The sequence below is a fragment of the Rattus norvegicus genome, chromosome 1 (assembly GCF_021556685.1).
Source record: "Rattus norvegicus strain SHRSP/BbbUtx chromosome 1, alternate assembly SHRSP_T2T, whole genome shotgun sequence".
Taxonomy (NCBI): domain Eukaryota; kingdom Metazoa; phylum Chordata; class Mammalia; order Rodentia; family Muridae; genus Rattus; species Rattus norvegicus.
This window is the reverse complement of record NC_141534.1, coordinates 82,601,016-82,624,254: the sequence shown is the minus strand read 5'-3', so window position 1 is coordinate 82,624,254 and position 23,239 is coordinate 82,601,016. Positions and strand designations below refer to the sequence as shown.

Here is a 23,239-nt window from a genome sequence, read left to right as displayed (position 1 = left end):
ACAAAAGAAATATAAACACAGGTACACAGAAAGCATAAAAATATACATATGCACAGTGAGAAAGATGCATTCAGACCTATAAACTTATTTTTATTGATGGAACTAAATAACAACACTTTTTCTTGTTTAATTGCTCTTAGAAACCAAATAAGTTACCCAGAGTCAACATGGCAGCCAGAATCTTTGGAGGACTCTAATAAAAACCATTCCTTAAAGTGATTTCCATATAATTGATGAATATAAATAAAAGCTCTTCTTCTCATCATATAGAAAATTCATGAAGAAGTTCTGTTTATAGTGAATATTGAAAGGGGTATGCTCATGCATATCCATGTGCTCTGTATGAAAAATGAATTATCAGAAGCCAATAATGTCTCTTTCTTAGAAAACTTCACTAATGAAATCCCACTCTTGTATTTTATGAGGAAGAAAAAAATGAAAAACAAGATAAGACATAGCAACACATTCCACAAAGATATGACTTAATCATCTTATTAAAGATAGTGATATATAATAACAATAGCAGTATGTTGATGAAATTTTTGACAGAGATTCTAATGACAATTGGTACTCTGACACTTAATGGTGGGTCAAACACTCACGGGTAGTAAAATGGTTAACTCCACAGACTGGATTTTACGTTTTATCCTTTCTAGTATCATTGAAATATCATGTACTGCCAGGCTAAAAGTGGATTGTCACCATGCCTTTGCAAATATGCTCCAGATAATTAAATGTTGAGTGATAGAGAAAATGTTTGCAAAATATAATTCTGTTCCATGACAGTTTACCACTGACAACTAAACTTGTAACATCACCATGATGGTAAATGATAAATCTGCCATTTAAATTTTAACAATGACAATGTAAACTTACGACCCAGATGAAGATAATACATATCAGGGAACAAAAATAATATTTTCCACATTTTGGAACATCATGAATCAATCTCTACTTCCTGAGATTTGTATCAGTAAACACTCTTACTGCCAGTCATTCAATACTGCAAGTTCTCTCTGTCAACATGCCAGAATCAATTCTTCATGACCTCCCCTATTCTTCCTTCCTGGAATCTGTCAATTGCTGGAGGTCACACATAGTAGAAGACCTATCATGTCTCTGATTGGTAAGTACTGTGGAACTACATAGATTGACATAAGTGTTAGTACAATCTCCTCCATTAATTTTCTTAATATCTTTTAAAGTCTCCCAAAGAGAAATGTTGTTACAAATTCTTTGCCTAGGATAACTCACACATGGAAATAAGATGTCTAAGCAAGTAAAAAAAAATATAAAGATGAAGGACACTTCATATTCATCAAAGGAAAAATCCACCAAGATGAACTCTCAATCCTAAATATCTATGCCCCAAATACAAAGGCACCTACATACGTAAAAGAAACCTTACTAAAGCTCAAAACACACATTGCACCTCACACAATAATAGTAGAAATAAAAAAAGAGAAACAACATTGCAATTGCACTGAATCTTGGAAGATTTGGAGAGAGTGATGATGTGCTTCCAGGGTTTTATTTATGTTTATCTGTAGCAATACATTTACAGAAATTAATTATTAGTCAATGTTTTTTTTGGGCCTGAGCATTTGTGTCAACTGTGAAGAGAATATACTGCCCATGCTGAATATCTGATTTCTTTTTTAAAAATAAATTTAGTTTATTTCACTACCATCATGATCCCAATATCACACTAAACTGTCTTCTCAAAGATTTCCAGCCAAGTTAAAATTGAAGTTGATCATCTCAACCTCCTTCTGCCTTACCAGCGTTCACCACAAGAGAATTCATTCCCTCCCATTCTCTTTGCCTTTCTCTATAGGTCTCTGCCACAACCATAATGAGATTTGGATATGCAATCTTTTGAATAATGATTGTTCTGTAGATGACAACAAAATATGAATAACTGTGGCTAACTGTGAAATAACATTTTCAAGCAATGCTTTGCAGCAAAATAAGCTGAGTGTGTATAAAATATTGAATATAACATATCTCACATTCTAAACATCATGGATCAAAAAGTATCCACAAATCAGTAGTTATCAAAACATGTGAATTTTCAAAATGGGGACATCTAGTTCATGAATAAACTCTCCAGGTTCTTCCTTAGCAGTTTTTTTAATTTACAATTATCATTTATTCTCTTCATTATTCTAACTGAGGTCTTGAATATTGATTTCCAGCATCCAACAGGTACAGGCAGATTCTCCTTTGTCATTTTCTCTTTTTCACTGACTCTTGCATTTACATGGTGACCAGATAATATATAGGGAAACATACTAAAAGCTCAAAAAGAATAAGTAAATAATATTAAAATTTAAGATGGGAATATAATATAAATGTAATTTTAGGGGAGATTAGTTATTATAATCAATTTGTGTAGAATTCCCTTATAACACAGTTTAAATATCAAATATTTCTTTGAAAAATCATATCTTCCATGAATTTTAAATGAGAAATTGTGGATGGCATTGCAGAATGTGTTCTTTATGGGGACATTGTTAATGATCATATGTCTATGAAGACTAACTTAGGGATGTGATATTTTGTTAATGCTGATACATTTGAGACCCAGTCAGTATCCCATTGTGGGAGGAGAATTGAAAACTAAGAAGATTTAGTGTAGCTGCAAGCACTCAATCTAGTTTTTGGAAAATTTATTTTCTAGGAAGCAGCGTAATCAAAGCATCTGCCTCCATATCCATAGTACTAGAATTTTGTGAGTCCAGGAATTCAATCACAACTGAATACAAAGGGCAAGCTCTAAGAAAAATTAGGTACAAACCACCATCAGGAGTTTTACCTATCCCTTCCAGAACTATAATATAATAGCATGTTAATATATTCACAAACCTATTTAATTAATTTTTTAGTATTTTATTCTTTAATACTTTTTACAGTGTACTCATTATCCCCTTCCCAATTTAATCTTTGACTACTTCCCCACCTCCAAGAGGAAATCCCCACTTCCCCAATCCACACACCTTCTGTCTTAGTTTGGGTCTTATTGCTATGTACAGACACTGTGATCAATGGAAGTTTTATAAAGGACAACATTTAATTGGAGCCAGCTTACATGTTCAGAGGTTCAGTCCATTATCATCAAGGTGGGAGCATGGCAGCATCACAGCATCCAGGTAGGCTTGGTTAAGGAGGATCTGAGTTCTATATCTTCACCTGAATGAAGCCAGAAACAGACTGAGCTACCCCAGGCAGCTATGAGGAGGATCTCCAAGCCCACCCCTACAGTGACACACTTCCTCCATCAAGTCAACACCTTCTAATAGTGCCACTTTCTGAGCCATGCATATGCAAACCATCACACCTTCCCAATCCCTTGTGACTCCTGTCTCTTGGGGTTTAAATGTGTCTTTTTCCACTGAGGCGAGACCAGGCAGCCCTATGTTGCATCTGTGCTGGGAGCCTCATATCAGCTTATGTATGCTGCCTGGTCAGCGGCTCAAATTCGTGGTTGTCCAGGTTAGTTGAGAATGCTGGTATTCTTATGGGTCACCCTCTTTTTCATGATATTCCAACTATCTCCAAATTTGAACAGGGTGCTCAATGGATTCTGTCCATTGTTGGATACAATATTTTTGTGTTTGTGACAAAAAAACTTCTACCTTAGACTGCTGACCAATACAATAGCTTGAAGAGGAACTATAAAAACAGACAGTATTCTGTCACATATGTGCTTCTACTGGAAATCAGATAATGTATTCTGATGTTATCTTTGTTGATTCTTTGTTTTTTAGTCTGATTGATTGTTTGATTCGATAGACGGTTTCTATGTGTTATCCTGTCTGTCCTGGATCTTACTGTATAAAAGATTATAGATTCAAATGCCTTATCAAATGTACTTGAAGTTATAAGGGAGAAAATGTCAATTAAAGCAAAATGTTTAGAAAAATTTTAATACTACATTGGGAATTATATTTCTCACAGAGTAGAATAAACAAGTGAGTGAGTGCAAGATTTTATGGATAATGTATGTAAGATTGGTAGATACAATATTTCTAGATATCATTAGAGGAACTAGTGAGAGTTCTAAAACTAGATTTATGCACTGTAACCAAATATTTGGTGGGTATATAACAACTGTACATTTGACAGAATTTCTAAAATATCTGTTCAGAAACGTGAATCTCCCTGATCTTTTGGATAGAATTTCTCTCTGGTTTCATTAAAATGATGTAAATTTTGGGTGCAAAGATGCATCCAAGCATCCCTGCACTGGATGTCAAAATGGAGAAAATTTCAACAGCAACCATGACTCTGCCCTTGGTGCTATGGTAGACAGGAAGGAACGTGATCCAGACACTGCAGAACACTAGCATGCTGAAGGTCAAGAACTTGGCTTCATTGAATGTGTCAGGCAGATTCTTTGCCAAGAAAGCCATCGTGAAACTTCCAAGGGCCAGGAAGGCCAAATATCCCAGGACACAGTAGAATGCCATAACAGATCCCTTGTTGCACACAATTATGATGTGACCATGCTCAGAATGTTCATCGATATCAACAAATGGTGGAGAAACTGCTAGCCAAATTGCACACAGAGTGCATTGCAACAGGGAACATATGGGAATAATGTAGTTGGGTGTCCCCGATACCAGGAAGTTTCTTAACTTTCTTCCTGTGTCTGTGACTTGAAAAGCCAGAAGCACAGTGATTGTTTTGGCCAGAACTGTGGAAACAGCCACAGTGAATACAATTCCAAATGTGATTTGCTGTAAGATACAGGTACCTCTGTTAGGATGGCCAATGAAGAAAAAGGAGCACAGAAAGCAGAACATGAGTGACATGATTAATATGTAGCTGAGGATTCTGTTATTGGCCTTCACAATAGGAGTGTCATGGTGCTTCACAAAGACCCAAAGTACCACAGCTGTGAATGAAGACAAACAGAAGGCTATTAAGGCAAGAGCCATCCCCAAGGGATCTTCATAGCTTAGAAAAATCATGTCTTTATGAATGCATCTGTTCTTTTCTGTGTTGGCATACTGGTATTCTGGACAATTCATACACAGATCCATATCTGATGTCCAAAGAAAAGTTTAGTTATTATTGATGAAGTTTTTCAAGTAAGGGTGTAGAAAGAAGCATGGCAGTGCTACTTTTGATGCTGACAATGTAATTTCAAGTACATTGCAGCATAGCATTACTTTCAGTTCATTATGTTCATAAATATGTAAGGGAAAAAATCAAGTAATTATTCCTTTGTCTATTTAACTTTGTTGATTATACCATTTTAATGTTATCAGAAGGCAAAGACTTCCAAAACCATTTTCTGTTCTATGTTGCTATCAATTTGATTATTGAACTGAGAGAATATTCCTTCAAAAACCACAATGTTGTTGTGTATATTCTATAAATAAAAACCCTATACTCACTGTTTCCTGAGATCATTAACTATTTTATGAATTCATTCCCTGTGACACATTATGACTCATTCTTTACTGTAACAATACTTATGATAGGTACTTGAGAATTCACTATCTCAAAGTATTGACATAAATATAACCTTAAATTGAAAAGATAGGCTGGGTATATTTGTACATATTTATTTGTATGTGTTCATGTAAAGTAAAATATGCATTATTGAATTAAGGTTATTCCTCTCATAAGTCATAAGAAGATGGTGAAGAATAATAGGAGATATAATATTAATGTTTGAAAAGTAGAAAGCATTAAAGGAATGACCTTCAGATGTACCTTCATATGGCAATAAGTAACCAAAAGTTGTGGTTATTTTTACTGAGATACATGAATATTAGCACTGAAGAAAAAAACAAGGAAAACAAACAAATAAAAATCTCTGTAGATACTTCCTACTAAGAAATATTTCACGTTGATCCCCTTCTTATTTTGAATGCTGAGCATTTTTATCGTTGTCTCATCTCCATTCCTATGTGTCTCAGTGTCTATGAATGTACTCAAGGGTGAAACCAGTATTGACAAAAAAAAAAAATCGACGTTATAATGGAGGAATCCTTGAGCAAGAGTTGCACCCTAGGTGGTTTATCTTAAGCAATAGGATCCAATTCCTAAGTTGTAATATCCATCATATCTACAATATGAACTGTGATTATAATTGAAATGAATTTTATGTCATTTCAGAGAATGTTGATGTGCTTCTTTGGTTTTCAGAATTCTTATCTTGAAAAATGCATTTGCAGAGAGCTTTTATTTGTTAAGTTGCCTAACAAAGAAATTGGTTTAACTATAGATAGAATATTTTGGTCTAGCAGAGAACCTGAGTTCAGATCCCAGCACCAATGTCAGGTGTCTCACAAGTGAACATAAATATAACTCTATGCGTATTGTTTCCTCTTATGTGTACCTGTAAATGCACTATCTATCCCACATACATAACTGTGAGGAGCTGTCCGAGGAGCTGTCCTCACAGAGATGTGAGGAGCTGTCCGAGGAGCTGTCCTCACATATGTGAGGAGCTGTCCTCACAAACTCCATTACAAGATGGCACTGGCATCCGGCAGAACGCACCTAGTAAAAAGGGCAATACGCAGGCGCCTGGTAATGTCCCTACTCAAAGGGACACGTATGTTTTGGTACGTCATCTGGCATAATTGGCAGCGACCAGTCAGAGAGTGACACGTCCTAGGCGAGGATAGTTTCCTATATAAGGGACGGTTATTCCTCACTCTCCGTCTCCGCATTGTAAGCTTATGCTCTCCCTCTCAAGACGCATTAAAGCTTTTCTGTAGTAGGATCCTGTGTGTGCCGCGTCGTTCCTGCTGGCGAGACGAAGCGCGGGACATCTGGTGCCGAAAACCCGGGAAAGACCTCACCATCGTCAGCACCTTTGGAGATCCCTTGGCGACAAGGAGGATTCAGAACTGCAGGTAGATACGTTCGGAGAGGCAGCCCTCTCTTCGACTTTGGTCTGGGGTTGTCGCCTTGGGAAGGATTTGTTGAGGCTATAGTATTTGTCCTGGGAGCCACACTATTCTTTATGTTCTGTTTTCACCGTTTTCGCTGTTAAAAGGACGATCACAGCAGCTGAAGGCGCGTCTCAGTCTCTCGTATATAAGTGAGCTTCGCGCAGCTCCCTTTTACCTTCGATTTTAACTGTTGAGGAACAAGGACGCGATAAGGCCGACGTAGATAAGCGGCACCGTCCGGGGAGTCGCGTGTAAGACTCCCGTACATAAGAGAGCAGCGTGTCCGTCTCTACCCTTTCACCTCACGCCTTGTCAGACGGACGTAGATAAGCCGCCGGCATTCCTGGCCCATCATGGGATCCTCACAGTCTGTGGTCACGGCCTTGGAAACGATTGCCTCATGGAACAAACTTGGAAAAGACCTTGACAGAAAATTGGTGGAAGATGATCTGCGCCTAGGGACCAAAGCTATATGGAAGCTGGTTAAGAATTGTTTAAAGGATGAAACGTGTAAGGCAGCAGTAGTAGAAGGACAGGCCACTCTCGAGGTAGTCCGGGAAAGTCTGTCAGATACCGAACGTAGTGAGAGGTTGGGCACGCGCAAGAAAAAAGACGTCCTAAGAAAGAAAAGGTGCCCTCCCGGTAAGTCCAAAGACAAGGGAGCGTTGAAATTTTCAGATTCCAGCACTTCCTCCTCTACACATAAACCAGGAGGGGGAGCCAGCCTATACCCTGTGAAAGAGCTAGAAGCGCTGAACCTCGACAGTTCTGAAAGCTCTGAAAATAAAACCTTAGACTCAGAGGAGGAGGCTGAGCTAGTGCTGTTAGTATAGCTGTGGCCCTGGCCTCTCCTTTAGAGGCCGCTAAAGCATTTCATGGCAATTTCCATGTCACCTCAGAAACTTTATGCCACCGCTTCTCTATAACTAGAAAAGAGGCACGTGATATAGTCACCCAATGCCAACAGTGCTGCCAGTTCCTCCCAGTTCCTCACATCGGGGTCAACCCGAGAGGAATACAGCCATTGCAAATCTGGCAAATGGATGTTACTCATAATTCTACTTTTGGAAAATTTCAGTATGTGCATGTATCTATAGACACATGTTCTGGCATTCTACATGCCACCCCACTTACAGGAGAAAAAACAACACATGTCATTCAGCACTGCCTTGAAGCATGGAGTGCTTGGGGAAAGCCAAGATGTGTAAAAACTGACAATGGCCCTGCCTATACATCTCAAAAATTCCGTCAGTTTTGTGCTCAGATGCAAGTTACCCATCTGACGGGCCTGCCCTACAACCCTCAAGGACAGGGAATCATAGAGCGTGCTCATCGGACGCTCAAATCATATTTAATAAAACAAAGAAGGGGAATTATGATAGAACTCCCCCCAACACCCCGAGTGGACACTGCTCTGGCCCTTTTTACCTTAAATTTTTTAAATCTTGATGAAGCTGGACAAACAGCGGCTGAGCGACATTGCTCAGAGCCCAAGAGGACAAAAGAATTAGTCAAATGGAAGGATGTATTAACAAATGAATGGAAAGGCCCGGATCCTGTTTTAATAAGATCCAGGGGAGCTGTCTGTGTTTTTCCACAGGACAATGAAAATCCCATATGGATCCCAGGATGACTTACTAGGAGCATCACAGCAAGTGATCAAGAAGGGACTGGGACTCCTGCACCTCCTCACTCTTCTTCCATGGATGTCAGCAACGGTGCAGGGCGAGCTACGATGGGGAATAATGTCAACCTTTCCACTCCCGATGCCGGTGATGTACCACTAACAGGGATTTAGGGTTGGCCTATTTACCTAAGGATCCACAGGTTGAACGACTAAAAGAAAATAGGACTATTCCCCTTAAGGGCAGCCTTTGTTTTGGCATATTCAACAAAACATCTTTTGATCTCCCTTGCATTATGTTATATAATCAATCTTCTGCTTGGTTAAGGGAGGCCACATGGGGAACTGGTGAGGAGGACATTGTGGCTAACGCCACAGTTCTCTATGGTGGTGGCCTTACATTGGGTTAATGGTAGCTGCACTGATCTTACGCCCATGGCGATGCTACTTGGAGGAAAGGGCGAAAAGGGACGGTTGTCATTTTCCTGGACGGGGAACATCAAACCTGCTGCCTCTGTCTGGACAGCTACTCATATAAAATATCGCAGTAGTTACCCGCATGCCTCGCTTTATCCCGATCCCTGTTGATGCCCCGGGGACCATGACCTTATTTAGAGGAAAAAGAGATTTTGGTACTTCTGCAATTATTGCTGGCATTATTGCTACGACAGCAGTCGCTCCCTCGGTTACTGCCTCTGCATTGGCCTTGTCAAATTCAGTACAGACAACCCAAACTATCAACGATTTATCGGCCACCATCTCTGTGGCTCGGGACAGACAGGTCTCAGCCAATACTCAGACATAGGGAGGCCTTATGCTTGTCAACCAACGTATAGATCTGGTCTGAGAGCAATTAGACATTCTATGGCAACTGGCCCAGCTTGGCTGTGAGCAAAAACTCCCATGCCTTTGTGTCACCTCCATATAATATGACAAATTTACCTGAGCTGCTAATCTGTCTAAGAGTCTTTCACAGCATCTGTTACAGAATTGGACCTCGGAGTTTGAACAGACACTTCTGGAGCTGAGAGCGACCATCATTCAAGTAAATTCTACCCGACTGGACCTGTCTTTGACGGAGGGATTGTCGTCCTGGATCACCTCAGCAGTCTCTTATTTCAAGGAATGGGTGGGAGTGGGACTTTTTGGAGTGATCCTCTGCTGTGGATTAGTGTTACTCCTCTGGTTGCTTTGCAAATTGAGATCTCAAACAAGAAAGGACAAAGTAGTGATCGCCCAGGTGCTTGTAGCCCTTGAACAAGGAGCGTCAGCCGATATCTGGTTGACCATGCTCAAGCAACAGGTCGCCGGCTGGACAGCTCTTGCACTCCTAGAACCTCGGTTCATTGCACAGGATTAGAGTGTCCGGCTTGAGCAGCCCATGAGGGGTGACGAGCTTAGCATCGCACAGGGAAGTTCTACCAAATATGCTCCCTGGAAGGCATGTCATATTACATGAGGGTTTCTGCCCCAGTTTTCCCTCCCTCGAAAAATGGCAGTGCGACGGGTCGGGAGTGCCCTGGGTCCCAACAACAGCCTAAGGGTATCTCTCTTGTACAGGTTCGCCAACTTCGTACGAGGATATGACCTCTGTCTTCACCCTCCTATATCTGGGTGTCCTGTTTGCTTAAAAAAAAAAAAAAAAAAACAGAAAGGGGGGAGATGTGAGGAGCTGTCCGAGGAGCTGTCCTCACATATGTGAGGAGCTGTCCTCACAAACTCCATTACAAGATGGCACCGGCATCCGGCAGAACGCACCTAGTAAAAAGGGCAATACGCAGGCGCCTGGTAACGTCCCTACTCAAAGGGACACGTACGTTTTGGTACGTCATCTGGCATAATTGGCAGCGACCAGTCAGAGAGTGACACGTCCTAGGCGAGGATAGTTTCCTATATAAGGGATGGTTATTCCTCACTCTCCGTCTCCGCATTGTAAGCTTATGCTCTCCCTCTCAAGACGCATTAAAGCTTTTCTGTAGTAGGATCCTGTGTGTGCCGCGTCGTTCCTGCTGGCGAGACGAAGCGCGGGACACATAACAATTAATATAATACATTATTTTATGTACTTTTTGCAGAATTCATTGAAATATATATTAATTCTTTTTTTCATCTATCACAATTTTAGTATACTTATTAAAATTATTTTGAAGCAATATGTAATGTTGGAATGTGTGACTTCAAAAGACAACTTCTGAGTAGGTGGCTTTAATAGACTTCAGGCATTAAAGAAATAAACTCAGATTGTTAGGCTTAGTAACAAATTATTTCACTGTTGAACCAATTCACAGGCATTATATGTGTTTTACAGACTTTAATTCGTTATATAAATTTAAGGACAAAGTAATAGAAAAGCTAACCATAAATCTTTTGCATTTTGCCAGCCATAAATAATTACTTTAATAATGGGTATGGTTTGTAATATACTGAATATGAGTCTCGTCATATATTCCACATCATAGGTTAAGTGTTTTGTCTTTTTTATTAGATGTTTTATTTATATACATTTCAAGTATTACCCCCTTTTCGAGTTTCCCACCCATAAATCCTCTATCCCTTCTTTGCTCCCACTTCTATGAAGGTGTTTCCCCACTCATTCATCAATTCCTTTCTGCCTCGCCAACCTGACATTCCCTAACACTGGGGTGTCAATCCTTGGCAGACCAAGGGCTTCTCCTGCCCTTGGTGCTCAGCAAGGCCATCCTATGTTACATATGTAGCTGGAGCCATGGGCCTGTCCATGTGTATTCTTTAGTTAGTGGTTTAGTATATGAGAGCTACGGTTAGGTTGTATCGCTGGTCTTACATGGTCACAAGCACTTTCAGCTTCTTGAATCCTTTCTCTAACTCCTCCATTGGGGACCCCATTCTCAGTTCAATGGTTGGCTGTGAGAATCCACTTCTGCATTTGTCATGTTTTGGCAGAGCCTCTCAGGACACAGCTATAACAGGCTTGGGTAAGCATGCACCTTTTAGAATATACAATAGTGACAAGGTTTGGTTACTATAGGTATATATGGTCTGGATCCCCAGGTGGTGCCGTACCTGAATGGCCATTCTTTCAATCTTTGTTCCAAATTTTCTCTCTACGTCTTCTCCTGTGAATATTTTTGTTGCCCCTTCTAAGAAGGATGGAAGCATCCACTCTTTGGCCATCCTTCTTCTTGAGCTTTATGTCTAATCAAATATATTATAAACCACCTTTATATAGATTCTCTCTTTGCACAGAGGTTCTTATATCATGATACCAAGGCATATAGTGATTCTAGACAACAAAGAGCCAAACAACCCTATTAAAAATGGGGTACAGTGCTAAGCAAAACATTCTCAGCTGAGGAATATTGAATAGCTGAAAAGCACCTAAAGAAATGTTCAACATCCTTAGTCATCAGGGAAACGCTAATCAAAACAACCCTGACAGTCCAACTAATACCAGTCAGATTGGCTAAGGTAAAAATCTCAGGTGACAGCAGATGCTGGCAAAGATGTGGAGAAAGAGGAATACTCCTCCATTGTTGGTGGAACTGCAAAGTGGTACAACCACACTGGAAATCACTCTGGAGGTTCCTCAGAAAATTGGATGGTCTATTACCTGAGGAACCAGCTATACCTCTCCTGGACATATACCCAAAAGATGCGCCAACATACAACAAAGACACATGCTCCAGTATGTTCAAAGCAGCCTTATTCATAATAGCCAGAAGGTGGAAAGAACGCAGATGCCCTTCAACAGAGGAATGGATTCAAAAAATGTGATAAATCTACACAGTGGAGTACTACTCAGCTGTAAAAAATAATGATTCCATGAAATTCATAGGCAAATGGATGGAACTAGAAAATATCATCCAGAGTAAAGTAGTGAAATCACAGGAAAAAACACACGTGGTATGCACTCATTGATAATGGATATTTGCCTTAAAGCTCGAATTAACCAAGTTGCAATCCACAGACCACAAGAAGCTCAAAAAGTAGATTCTCCTACTCCTTCTTAAATTGGGGGACAAAAATATCCATAGGAGGGTATTTGGAGGCAAACTTTAGAGCAGAGACTGAAGGAACCACCATTCAGAGCTTGCCCCACACGTGGCCCACATATATACAGCCACCAAGCCTTGATAAGATTGATAAATCAAATAAGGGAATGATGAAAGGGACTGGATATAGATCTGAGAGAGACATCCAGAGCATGTAAAGTACAGAGATTAGCAGCATACCACTGAACTGAGAACAGGACCTCCTTGGTGGGAAATTAGAGGAAGGATTTAAAGAGCTAAAGGGGCTTACAACCCTATAAGAACAACGTCAACCAACCGGTTCTTCCAGTGGCCAAACCACTACCCAAAGAATATACATGGACTGACCCAGGGCTCCAACTGCATATGTAGCAGAGAATAGCATTGTTGGGGAACCAGTGGAAGGGGAAACCTTTGGTCCTGCCAAGGTTGGACCACCAGTTGCAGGGAAGGTAGGGGGTTGTTAGGTGGGTGGATGGGTGGGGAATACCCGTACGTGGGAGCAGGAGGGGATGAGGCCTCATGGAGAGGAACCCTGGAAAGGGGAAAACATTTGAAAAGACATATATCTAATAATAAAAAGTACACTCCTGTACATGCTAAGTGTCTTTAGCTAAGCAGTATGCGTGAGTCAAGATACCACATTATCCCATGTACAAATATGTGCAAATGTATCAACTTGAAAGATAAAGGCTAAAAAACTTATGAAAGAAAATGGGTTAGCTCTTATCCCCTCATTTCGTGATTCATATCATATCTGGTGTTGAACACAGCCCTCAGAATTTTACAAATTTAGCAGTTTCTCATAAATTTTGAAATACTTTTGACTTCTATACTAATCTTACAGGGAATATTGATTTTGTACCTAGCAGACTCATAATCTAGTCCAGTAAATATTATATTACATTTGGTTTTCCATGGGATCCTATATGTCCATGATGTGCATAATCATATATAGGATGGATATAGTGATGAAATATGACTAATTTAATTTCTTTAAAAATTGTGACTAAAATCTAATGTACATGTTGTTTTACAATAAATTAATTATTGGGGAAAATCTTATAGAATATTCCCTCATAATGCTGTTTTATTTCCTAAAGAGGTTTTTTATTTGTTCATTTGTTTGTTTGTTTTTGGTTTTTGTGTTGTTTTTTTTTTAATTTAATCTGCCATGTACTTTCAATGTATCAACATGCGGGTCAATGAACAAGGTATATGTATTTGTGTATTTTTGGCACAGTTTTCTTAATTATTTTTATATCTACAACTAGTAAATTAGAAAACTGATATATTTTATATTTCCATTTGCCTTTTAGTAGACTTCATAAACCAAGTGGGGCAGAAAAGGAATATATATTTGCAGGATTTATCAGAGCAGCAAACACTCACTTGTTTCATTAGAAATTTCATTGTCTGGACAGGGACTGCAAACAAAACAGCAGGCTGCCATTCCCTCCTTCCAGAATCTTCTGTATCCAGGACGACAATCTGCACTACACATAGATGAAGGCATCTGAGAGAAAAAAATTAGACACATACTAATAATGACTTTTAGGTATTTTTATTATGTTTTATATAAGGATACTAAGAGGTCAATGACCTTGTTTTATTTACACAAACAGATTGACATTTCAGTGTCCATTTTTAATGACCAGTTATGAATTTTGGAAATACACTGAAGAAATGTTGGATAAATTCTGAATGTCTATTAATTCAAAAGTAAGAGCTGATGTTGAGCTGCGTATAAAAGTTAGATATTGCAACCTGATGTATTATAGTTATTTATTTAAAATTTTGCACTAATTATTTTTAACAGACAGAGGGAACATTAATTGGGATATTTTTCTCAGCAAAAACTAGCCTGTCCTCATACCTTTCAAGTATTTTCTTATTTTGTAATTGATATACGAGTACCCATCTTACTGTGGGTTCTATAGCCAGAAAATACTGGGCATTGGAGATCTATTTCTTAATCCCAGTCTCCAGATATTCACACTTGTCTTTCTTTGATTATAAGTCATACAGCATGTCATCCCATCCTCCTCACATTCCTACAATTAAAGTTTAATTAAAACAACAAACAAGTTAGTATTTGAAGACATTTGAAAGAGAAACAATATGCCTTTAAAACACTGATAACAAATATGACCTTGAACAAATTACCATTGGTAAAGCATGAGAGATTGTATGTAAGAAAACAGTGGAATATGCAGCACTGGTTTATTATGGTTGGAAATGATAAAATTCTGTGTAGTGATCTGAAATATGGAGTTTTTCATTAAGTCAAAATTCTGGAAAAGGCTGGATAAAACCAGTAACATGCATTCTTATTAAAATGTTCCCTACCATGATGGTCATGGATTGTAACTGTTCAAAACTATATGTCTCAAATAAATTCTTTCTTCTAAAAGAAAACAATTAAGTAGTCTGAAGTGTATTAAAGATTTGAAGACTTATTCCTATGATTTTCATATTGTTGAAACAGGGTCATAACATGAAGTATCCCTAGATTAATACTCACAAAAACGATGAGAGTATATTTTCTCTTTTTCTTCCATCATTTTCTTTAAGTTTATGTTAACCCTTTGTAAGGTTTAAAAGGCACTTTTGATTTAGGAAACGGAAAAGTGCATAGTTTTGTGATTCATGCTAATTTATTTTAAAGTAGTTTCTCTACATCACTCATAGAAGGTTTTGACTCATGGTATAGGGTAGACTGTCAAGAAACAGACAGTGATTTTCAGACCACTATCTCTAAAGTGCTTACATAAAAAATGAACCAACAAAACTACTTGTCATTATTTCTGACTTTCATTAATAATAATTTTCTCTCCTCGTATTATAGTATTGTTGGTATGTTTTTGAAATAAAATTTCATGTCAATATGTGTTCCTTCTGCGCTGTCACTTGTTTTTTTCTTTTTTTTTTTTCTTTAACTCTCAATGAATTTTGGGCTTGATTAACAGCCATTTCTGAATGTTTATGGAAAATAAGGTAATTCTATATTGTGTGGTGTATTACACTCAAAGAATCTGCATGTGTGGAACCAGGGTTGCATCTCTGGATTAAAATCTATCTGTTCTAAGAAAATGATCCTCTTTTTGTGTGTTATGTTCTTTTGGTGGGTGTTTTTGTCAAGAATTATACCATATAAATCCACCAAAGATATTGGTATATAATTTCCTTTTTCCCTCTTACCACACATTTTAATGTTTTCCTCCAATTTTATGAAAAAAGTTCTCATTTTGTATGTATATGTGTGTTCACACCTTCTGAAGGCACCGAAGAATATACTAAAATATAAAAAGCCTACTTGTCCCGCGGATCCCGGCCCGCATCAGCTCTCTGCTCCCAGACCCGGTGAGAGAGAGACCCAACCGCCTGGTCAGGTGGGCACTCCTGAGGCTGCAGAGCAGAAGAGACCACCAACACTGCTCACCCCTGCCCACATCCCTGGCCCAAGAGGAAACTGTATAAGGCCTCTGGGCTCCCGTGGGGGAGGGCCCAGGAGCGGCAGGACCCCTGCCAGAGACACCGCCGGACCCTGAAGGAAACAGACCGGATAAACAGTTCTCTGCACCCAAATCCCGTGGGAGGGAGAGCTAAACCTTCAGAGAGGCGGACAAGCCTGGGAAACCAGAAGAGACTGCTCCCTGCACACACATCTCAGACGCCAGGGGAAAAAGCCAAAGACCATCTGGAACCCTGGTGCACTGAAGCTCCCGGAAGGGGCGGCACAGGTCTTCCTGGTTGCTGCCGCTGCAGAGAGCCCCTGGGCAGCACCCCACGAGCGAACCTGAGCCTCGGGACCACAGGTAAGACCAAATTTTCTGCTGCAAGAAAGCTGCCTGGTGAGCTTGGGACACACGGAAGCAGAATTTCTCTAGGACCGGGCACATTCTGTGTTTACCGGAAGTCCCACACCCGCGGATCCCGGCACGCAGCAGCTCTCTGCTCCCAGACCCGGTGAGAGAGAGACCCAACCGCCTGGTCAGGTGGGCACTCCTGAGGCTGCAGAGCAGAAGAGACCACCAACACTGCTCACCCCTGCCCACATCCCTGGCCCAAGAGGAAACTGTATAAGGCCTCTGGGCTCCCGTGGGGGAGCGGCAGGACCCCTGCCAGAGACACCGCCGGACCCTGAAGGAAACAGACCGGATAAACAGTTCTCTGCACCCAAATCCCGTGGGAGGGAGAGCTAAACCTTCAGAGAGGCGGACAAGCCTGGGAAACCAGAAGAGACTGCTCCCTGCACACACATCTCAGACGCCAGGGGAAAAAGCCAAAGACCATCTGGAACCCTGGTGCACTGAAGCTCCCGGAAGGGGCAGCACAGGTCTTCCTGGTTGCTGCCGCTGCAGAGAGCCCCTGGGCAGCACCCCACGAGCGAACCTGAGCCTCGGGACCACAGGTAAGACCAAATTTTCTGCTGCAAGAAAGCTGCCTGGTGACCTCAAGACACAGGCCCACAGGAACAGCTGAAGACCTGTAGAGAGGAAAAACTACACGCCCGAAAGCAGAACACTCTGTCCCCATAACTGACTGAAAGAGAGGAAAACAGGTCTACAGCACTCCTGACACACAGGCTTATAGGACAGTTTAGCCACTGTCAGAAATAGCAGAACAAAGTAACACTAGAGATAATCTGATGGCGAGAGGCAAGCGCAGGAACCCAAGCAACAGAAACCAAGACTACATGCCATCATCGGAGCCCAATTCTCCCACCAAAACAAACATGGAATATCCAAACACACCAGAAAAGCAAGATCTAGTTTCAAAATCATATTTGATCATGATGCTGGAGGACTTCAAGAAAGACATGAACACACTTAGGGAAGCACAGGAAAACATTAATAAACAAGTGGAAGCCTACAGAGAGGAATCGCAAAAATCCCTGAAAGAATTCCAGGAAAACACAATCAAACAGTTGAAGGAATTAAAAATGGAAATAGAAGCAATCAAGAAAGAACACATGGAAACAACCCTGGATATAGAAAACCAAAAAAAGGGACAAGGAGCTGTAGATACAAGCTTCACCAACAGAATACAAGAGATGGAAGAGAGAATCTCAGGAGCAGAAGATTCCATAGAAATCATTGACTCAACTGTCAAAGATAATGTAAAGCGGAAAAAGCTACTGGTCCAAAACATATAGGAAATCCAGGACTCAATGAGAAGATCAAACCTAAGGATAATAGGTATAGAAGAGAGTGAAGACTCCTAGCTCAAAGGACCAGTAAATATCTTCAACAAAATCATAGAAGAAAACTACCCTAACCTAAAAAAAGAGATACCCATAGACATACAAGAAGCCTACAGAACTCCAAATAGATTGGACCAGAAAAGAAACACCTCCCGTCACATAATTGTCAAAACACCAAACGCACAAAATAAAGAAAGAATATTAAAAGCAGTAAGGGAAAAAGGTCAAGTAACATATAAAGGGAGACCTATCAGAATCACACCAGACTTCTCGCCAGAAACTATGAAGGCCAGAAGATCCTGGACTGATGTCATACAGACCCTAAGAGAACACAAATGCCAGCCCAGGTTACTGTATCCAGCAAAACTCTCAATTAACATTGATGGAGAAACCAAGATATTCCATGACAAAACCAAATTTACACAATATCTTTCTACAAATCCAGCACTACAAAGGATAATAAATGGTAAAGCCCAACATAAGGAGGCAAGCTATACCCTAGAAGAAGCAAGAAACTAATCGTCTTGGCAACAAAACAAAGAGAATGAAAGCACACAAACATAACCTCACATCCAAATATGAATATAACGGGAAGCAATAATCACTATTCCTTAATATCTCTCAATATCAATGGCCTCAACTCCCCAATAAAAAGACATAGATTAACAAACTGGATACGCAACGAGGACCCTGCATTCTGCTGCCTACAGGAAACACACCTCAGAGACAAAGACAGACACTACCTCAGAGTGAAAGGCTGGAAAACAACTTTCCAAGCAAATGGTCAGAAGAAGCAAGCTGGAGTAGCCATTCTAATATCAAATAAAATCAATTTCCAACTAAAAGTCATCAAAAAAGATAAGGAAGGAAACTTCATATTCATCAAAGGAAAAATCAACCAAGATGAACTCTCAATCCTAAATATCTATGCCCCAAATACAAGGGCACCTACATACGTAAAAGAAACCTTACTAAAGCTCAAAACACACATTGCACCTCACACAATAATAGTGGGAGATTTCAACACCCCACTCTCATCAATGGACAGATCATGGAAACAGAAATTAAACAGTGATGTAGACAGACTAAGAGAAGTCATGAGCCAAATGGACTTAACGGATATTTATAGAACATTCTATCCTAAAGCAAAAGGATATACCTTCTTCTCAGCTCCTCATGGTACTTTCTCCAAAATTGACCATATAATTGGTCAAAAAACGGGCCTCAACAGGTACAGAAAGATAGAAATAATCCCATGCGTGCTATCAGACCACCACGGCCTAAAACTGGTCTTCAATAACAATAAGGGAAGAATGCCCACATATACGTGGAAATTGAACAATGCTCAACTCAATGATAACCTGGTCAAGGAAGAAATAAAGAAAGAAATTAAAAACTTTTTAGAATTTAATGAAAATGAAGATACAACATACTCAAACTTATGGGACACAATGAAAGCTGTGCTAAGAGGAAAACTCATAGCGCTGAGTGCCTGAGAAAGAAACAGGAAAGAGCATATGTCAGCAGCTTGAAGCACACCTAAAAGCTCTAGAACAAAAAGAAGCAAATACACCCAGGAGGAGTAGAAGGCAGGAAATAATCAAACTCAGAGCTGAAATCAACCAAGTAGAAACAAAAAGGACCATAGAAAGAATCAACAGAACCAAAAGTTGGTTCCTTGAGAAAATCAACAAGATAGATAAACCCTTAGCCAGACTAACGAGAGGACACAGAGAGTGTGTCCAAATTAACAAAATCAGAAATGAAAAGGGAGACATAACTACAGATTCAGAGGAAATTCAAAAAATCATCAGATCTTACTATAAAAACCTATATTCAACAAAATTTGAAAATCTTCAGGAAATGGACAATTTCCTAGACAGATACCAGGTATCGAAGTTAAATCAGGAACAGATAAACCAGTTAAACAACCCCATAACTCCTAAGGAAATAGAAGCAGTCATTAAAGGTCTCCCAACCAAAAAGAGCCCAGGTCCAGACGGGTTTAGTGCAGAATTCTATCAAACCTTCATAGAAGACCTCATACCAATATTATCCAAACTATTCCACAAAATTGAAACAGATGGAGCCCTACCGAATTCCTTCTACGAAGCCACAATTACTCTTATACCTAAACCACACAAAGACACAACAAAGAAAGAGAACTTCAGACCAATTTCCCTTATGAATATCGACGCAAAAATACTCAATAAAATTCTGGCAAACCGAATTCAAGAGCACATCAAAACAATCATCCACCATGATCAAGTAGGCTTCATCCCAGGCATGCAGGGATGGTTTAATATACGGAAAACCATCAACGTGATCCATTATATAAACAAATTGAAAGAACAGAACCACATGATCATTTCATTAGATGCTGAGAAAGCATTTGACAAAATTCAACACCCCTTCATGATAAAAGTCCTGGAAAGAATAGGAATTCAAGGCCCATACCTAAACATAGTAAAAGCCATATACAGCAAACCAGTTGCTAACATTAAACTAAATGGAGAGAAACTTGAAGCAATCCCACTAACATCAGGGACTAGACAAGGCTGCCCACTCTCTCCCTACTAATTCAATATAGTTCTAGAAGTTCTAGCCAGAGCAATCAGACAACAAAAGGAGATCAAAGGGATACAGATCGGAAAAGAAGAGGTCAAAATATCACTATTTGCAGATGACATGATAGTATATTTAAGTGATCCCAAAAGTTCCACCAGAGAACTACTAAAGCTGATAAACAACTTCAGCAAAGTGGCTGGGTATAAAATTAACTCAAATAAATCAGTTGCCTTCCTCTATACAAAAGAGAAACAAGCCGAGAAAGAAATTAGTGAAACGACACCCTTCATAATAGACCCAAATAATATAAAGTACCTCGGTGTGACTTTAACCAAGCAAGTAAATGATCTGTACAATAAGAACTTCAAGACACTGAGGAAAGAATTTGAAGAAGACCTCAGAAGATGGAAAGATCTCCCATGCTCATGGATTGGCAGGATTAATATAGTAAAAATGGCCATTTTACCAAAAGCAATCTACAGATTCAATGCAATCCCCATCAAAATACCAATCCAATTCTTCAAAGAGTTAGACAGAACAATTTGCAAATTCATCTGGAATAACAAAAAACCCAGGATAACTAAAGCTATCCTCAACAATAAAAGGACTTCAGGGGGAATCACTATCCCTGAACTCAAGCAGTATTACAGAGCAATAGTGATAAAAACTGCATGGTATTGGTACAGAGACAGACAGATAGACCAATGGAATAGAATTGAAGACCCAGAAATGAAACCACACACCTATGGTCACTTGATTTTTGACAAAGGAGCCAAAACCATCCAATGGAAAAAAGATAGCATTTTCAGCAAATGGTGCTGGTTCAACTGGAGGGCAACATGTAGAAGAATGCAGATCGATCCATGCTTATCACCCTGTACAAAGCTTAAGTCCAAGTGGATCAAGGACCTCCACATCAAACCAGACACACTCAAACTAATAGAAGAAAAACTAGGGAAGCATCTGGAACACATGGGCACCGGAAAAAATTTCCTGAACAAAACACCAATGGCTTATGCTCTAAGATCAAGAATCGACAAATGGGATCTCATAAAACTGCAAAGCTTCTGTAAGGCAAAGGACACGGTGGTTAGGACAAAACGGCAACCAACAGATTGGGAAAAGATCTTTACCAATCCTACAACAGATAGAGGCCTTATATCCAAAATATACAAAGAACTCAAGAAGTTAGACCGCAGGGAAACAAATAACCCTATTAAAAAATGGGGTTCAGAGCTAAACAAAGAATTCACAGCTGAGGAATGCCGAATGGCTGAGAAACACCTAAAGAAATGTTCAACATCTTTAGTCATAAGGGAAATGCAAATCAAAACAACCCTGAGATTTCAGCTCACACCAGTGCGATTGGCTACGATCAAAAACTCAGGTGACAGCAGATGCTGGCGAGGATGTGGAGAAAGAGGAACACTCCTCCATTGTTGGTGGGATTGCAGACTGGTACAACCATTCTGGAAATCTGTCCGGAGGTTCCTCAGAAAATTGGACATTGAACTGCCTGAGGATCCAGCTATACCTCTCTTGGGCATATACCCAAAAGATGCCTCAACATATAAAAGAGACACGTGCTCCACTATGTTCATCGCAGCCTTATTTATAATAGCCAGAAAATGGAAAGAACCCAGATGCCCTTCAACAGAGGAATGGATACAGAAAATGTGGTACATCTACACAATGGAATATTACTCAGCTATCAAAAACAACGAGTTTATGAAATTCGTGGGCAAATGGTTGGAACTGGAAAATATCATCCTGAGTGAGCTAACCCAATCACAGAAAGACATACATTGTATGCACTCATTGATAAGTGGCTATTAGCCCAAATGCTTGAATTACCCTAGATCCCTAGAACAAACGAAACTCAAGACGGATGATCAAAATGTGAATGCTTCACTACTCCTTTAAATGAGGAAAAAGAATACCCTTGGCAGGGAAGGGAAAGGCAAAGATTAAAACAGAGACTTAAGGAACACCCATTCAGAGCCTGCCCCACATGTGGCCCATACATATACAGCCACCCAATTAGACAAGATGGATGAAGCAAAGAAGTGCAGACCGACAGGAGCCGGATGTAGATCGCTCCTGAGAGACACAGCCAGAATACAGCAAATATAGAGGCGAATGCCAGCAGCAAACCACTGAACTGAGAATAGGTCCCCTATTGAAGGAATCAGAGAAAGAACTGGAAGAGCTTGAAGGGGCTCGAGACCCCAAAAGTACAACAATGCCAAGCAACCAGAGCTTCCAGGGACTAAGCCACTACCTAAAGTCTATACATGGACTGACCCTGGACTCTGACCCCATAGGTAGCAATGAATATCCTAGTAAGAGCACCAGTGGAAGGGGAAGCCCTGGGTCCTGCTAAGACTGAACCCCCAGTGAACTAGTCTATGGGAAAAGGGCGGCAATGGGGGGAGGGTTGGGAGGGGAACACCCATAAGGAAGGGGAGGGGGGGAGGGGGATGTTTGCCCCGAAACCGGGAAAGGGAATAACACTCGAAATGTATATAAGAAATACTCAAGTTAATAAAAAAAAAAGCCTACTTGTCATTACTTACATTTAGCTAATATTACCAAAAATTTTCAGCTATCATTGAAAATTATTTTTTACTTTTGTCTGGTTGCTGTTATTACCATATTGATGTGCTTTATTAGCCATTTCCTTGTCTGTTTTACTTGTGCTGTCTATACGTTCCTTTGAAATTTTGATTATATTATTTAAAAATGTGAAGGTGTTTTTCAAGTTTATTAAAAGTCATGTTTCTGTGACTACGAATGTTTGTAATTGTATTAATTAATGAGCTTGGTAAATGTCCTATTACAAGGGAAAACATTTTGGAGTATAATGATAAATGTTTGCAACTATGAATCTTAGTATTTCATAACTGTGACATTA

The 23,239-nt window shown here is 39.9% G+C and overlaps 1 pseudogene; it reads right to left on the bottom strand.

The window, feature by feature from the left end:
* Positions 1-4,133: 4,133 nt before the first annotated feature.
* Positions 4,134-23,239, bottom strand: part of Vmn2r116l-ps14 (vomeronasal 2, receptor 116 like, pseudogene 14) — a 35,400-nt pseudogene continuing 16,294 nt past the window's right edge.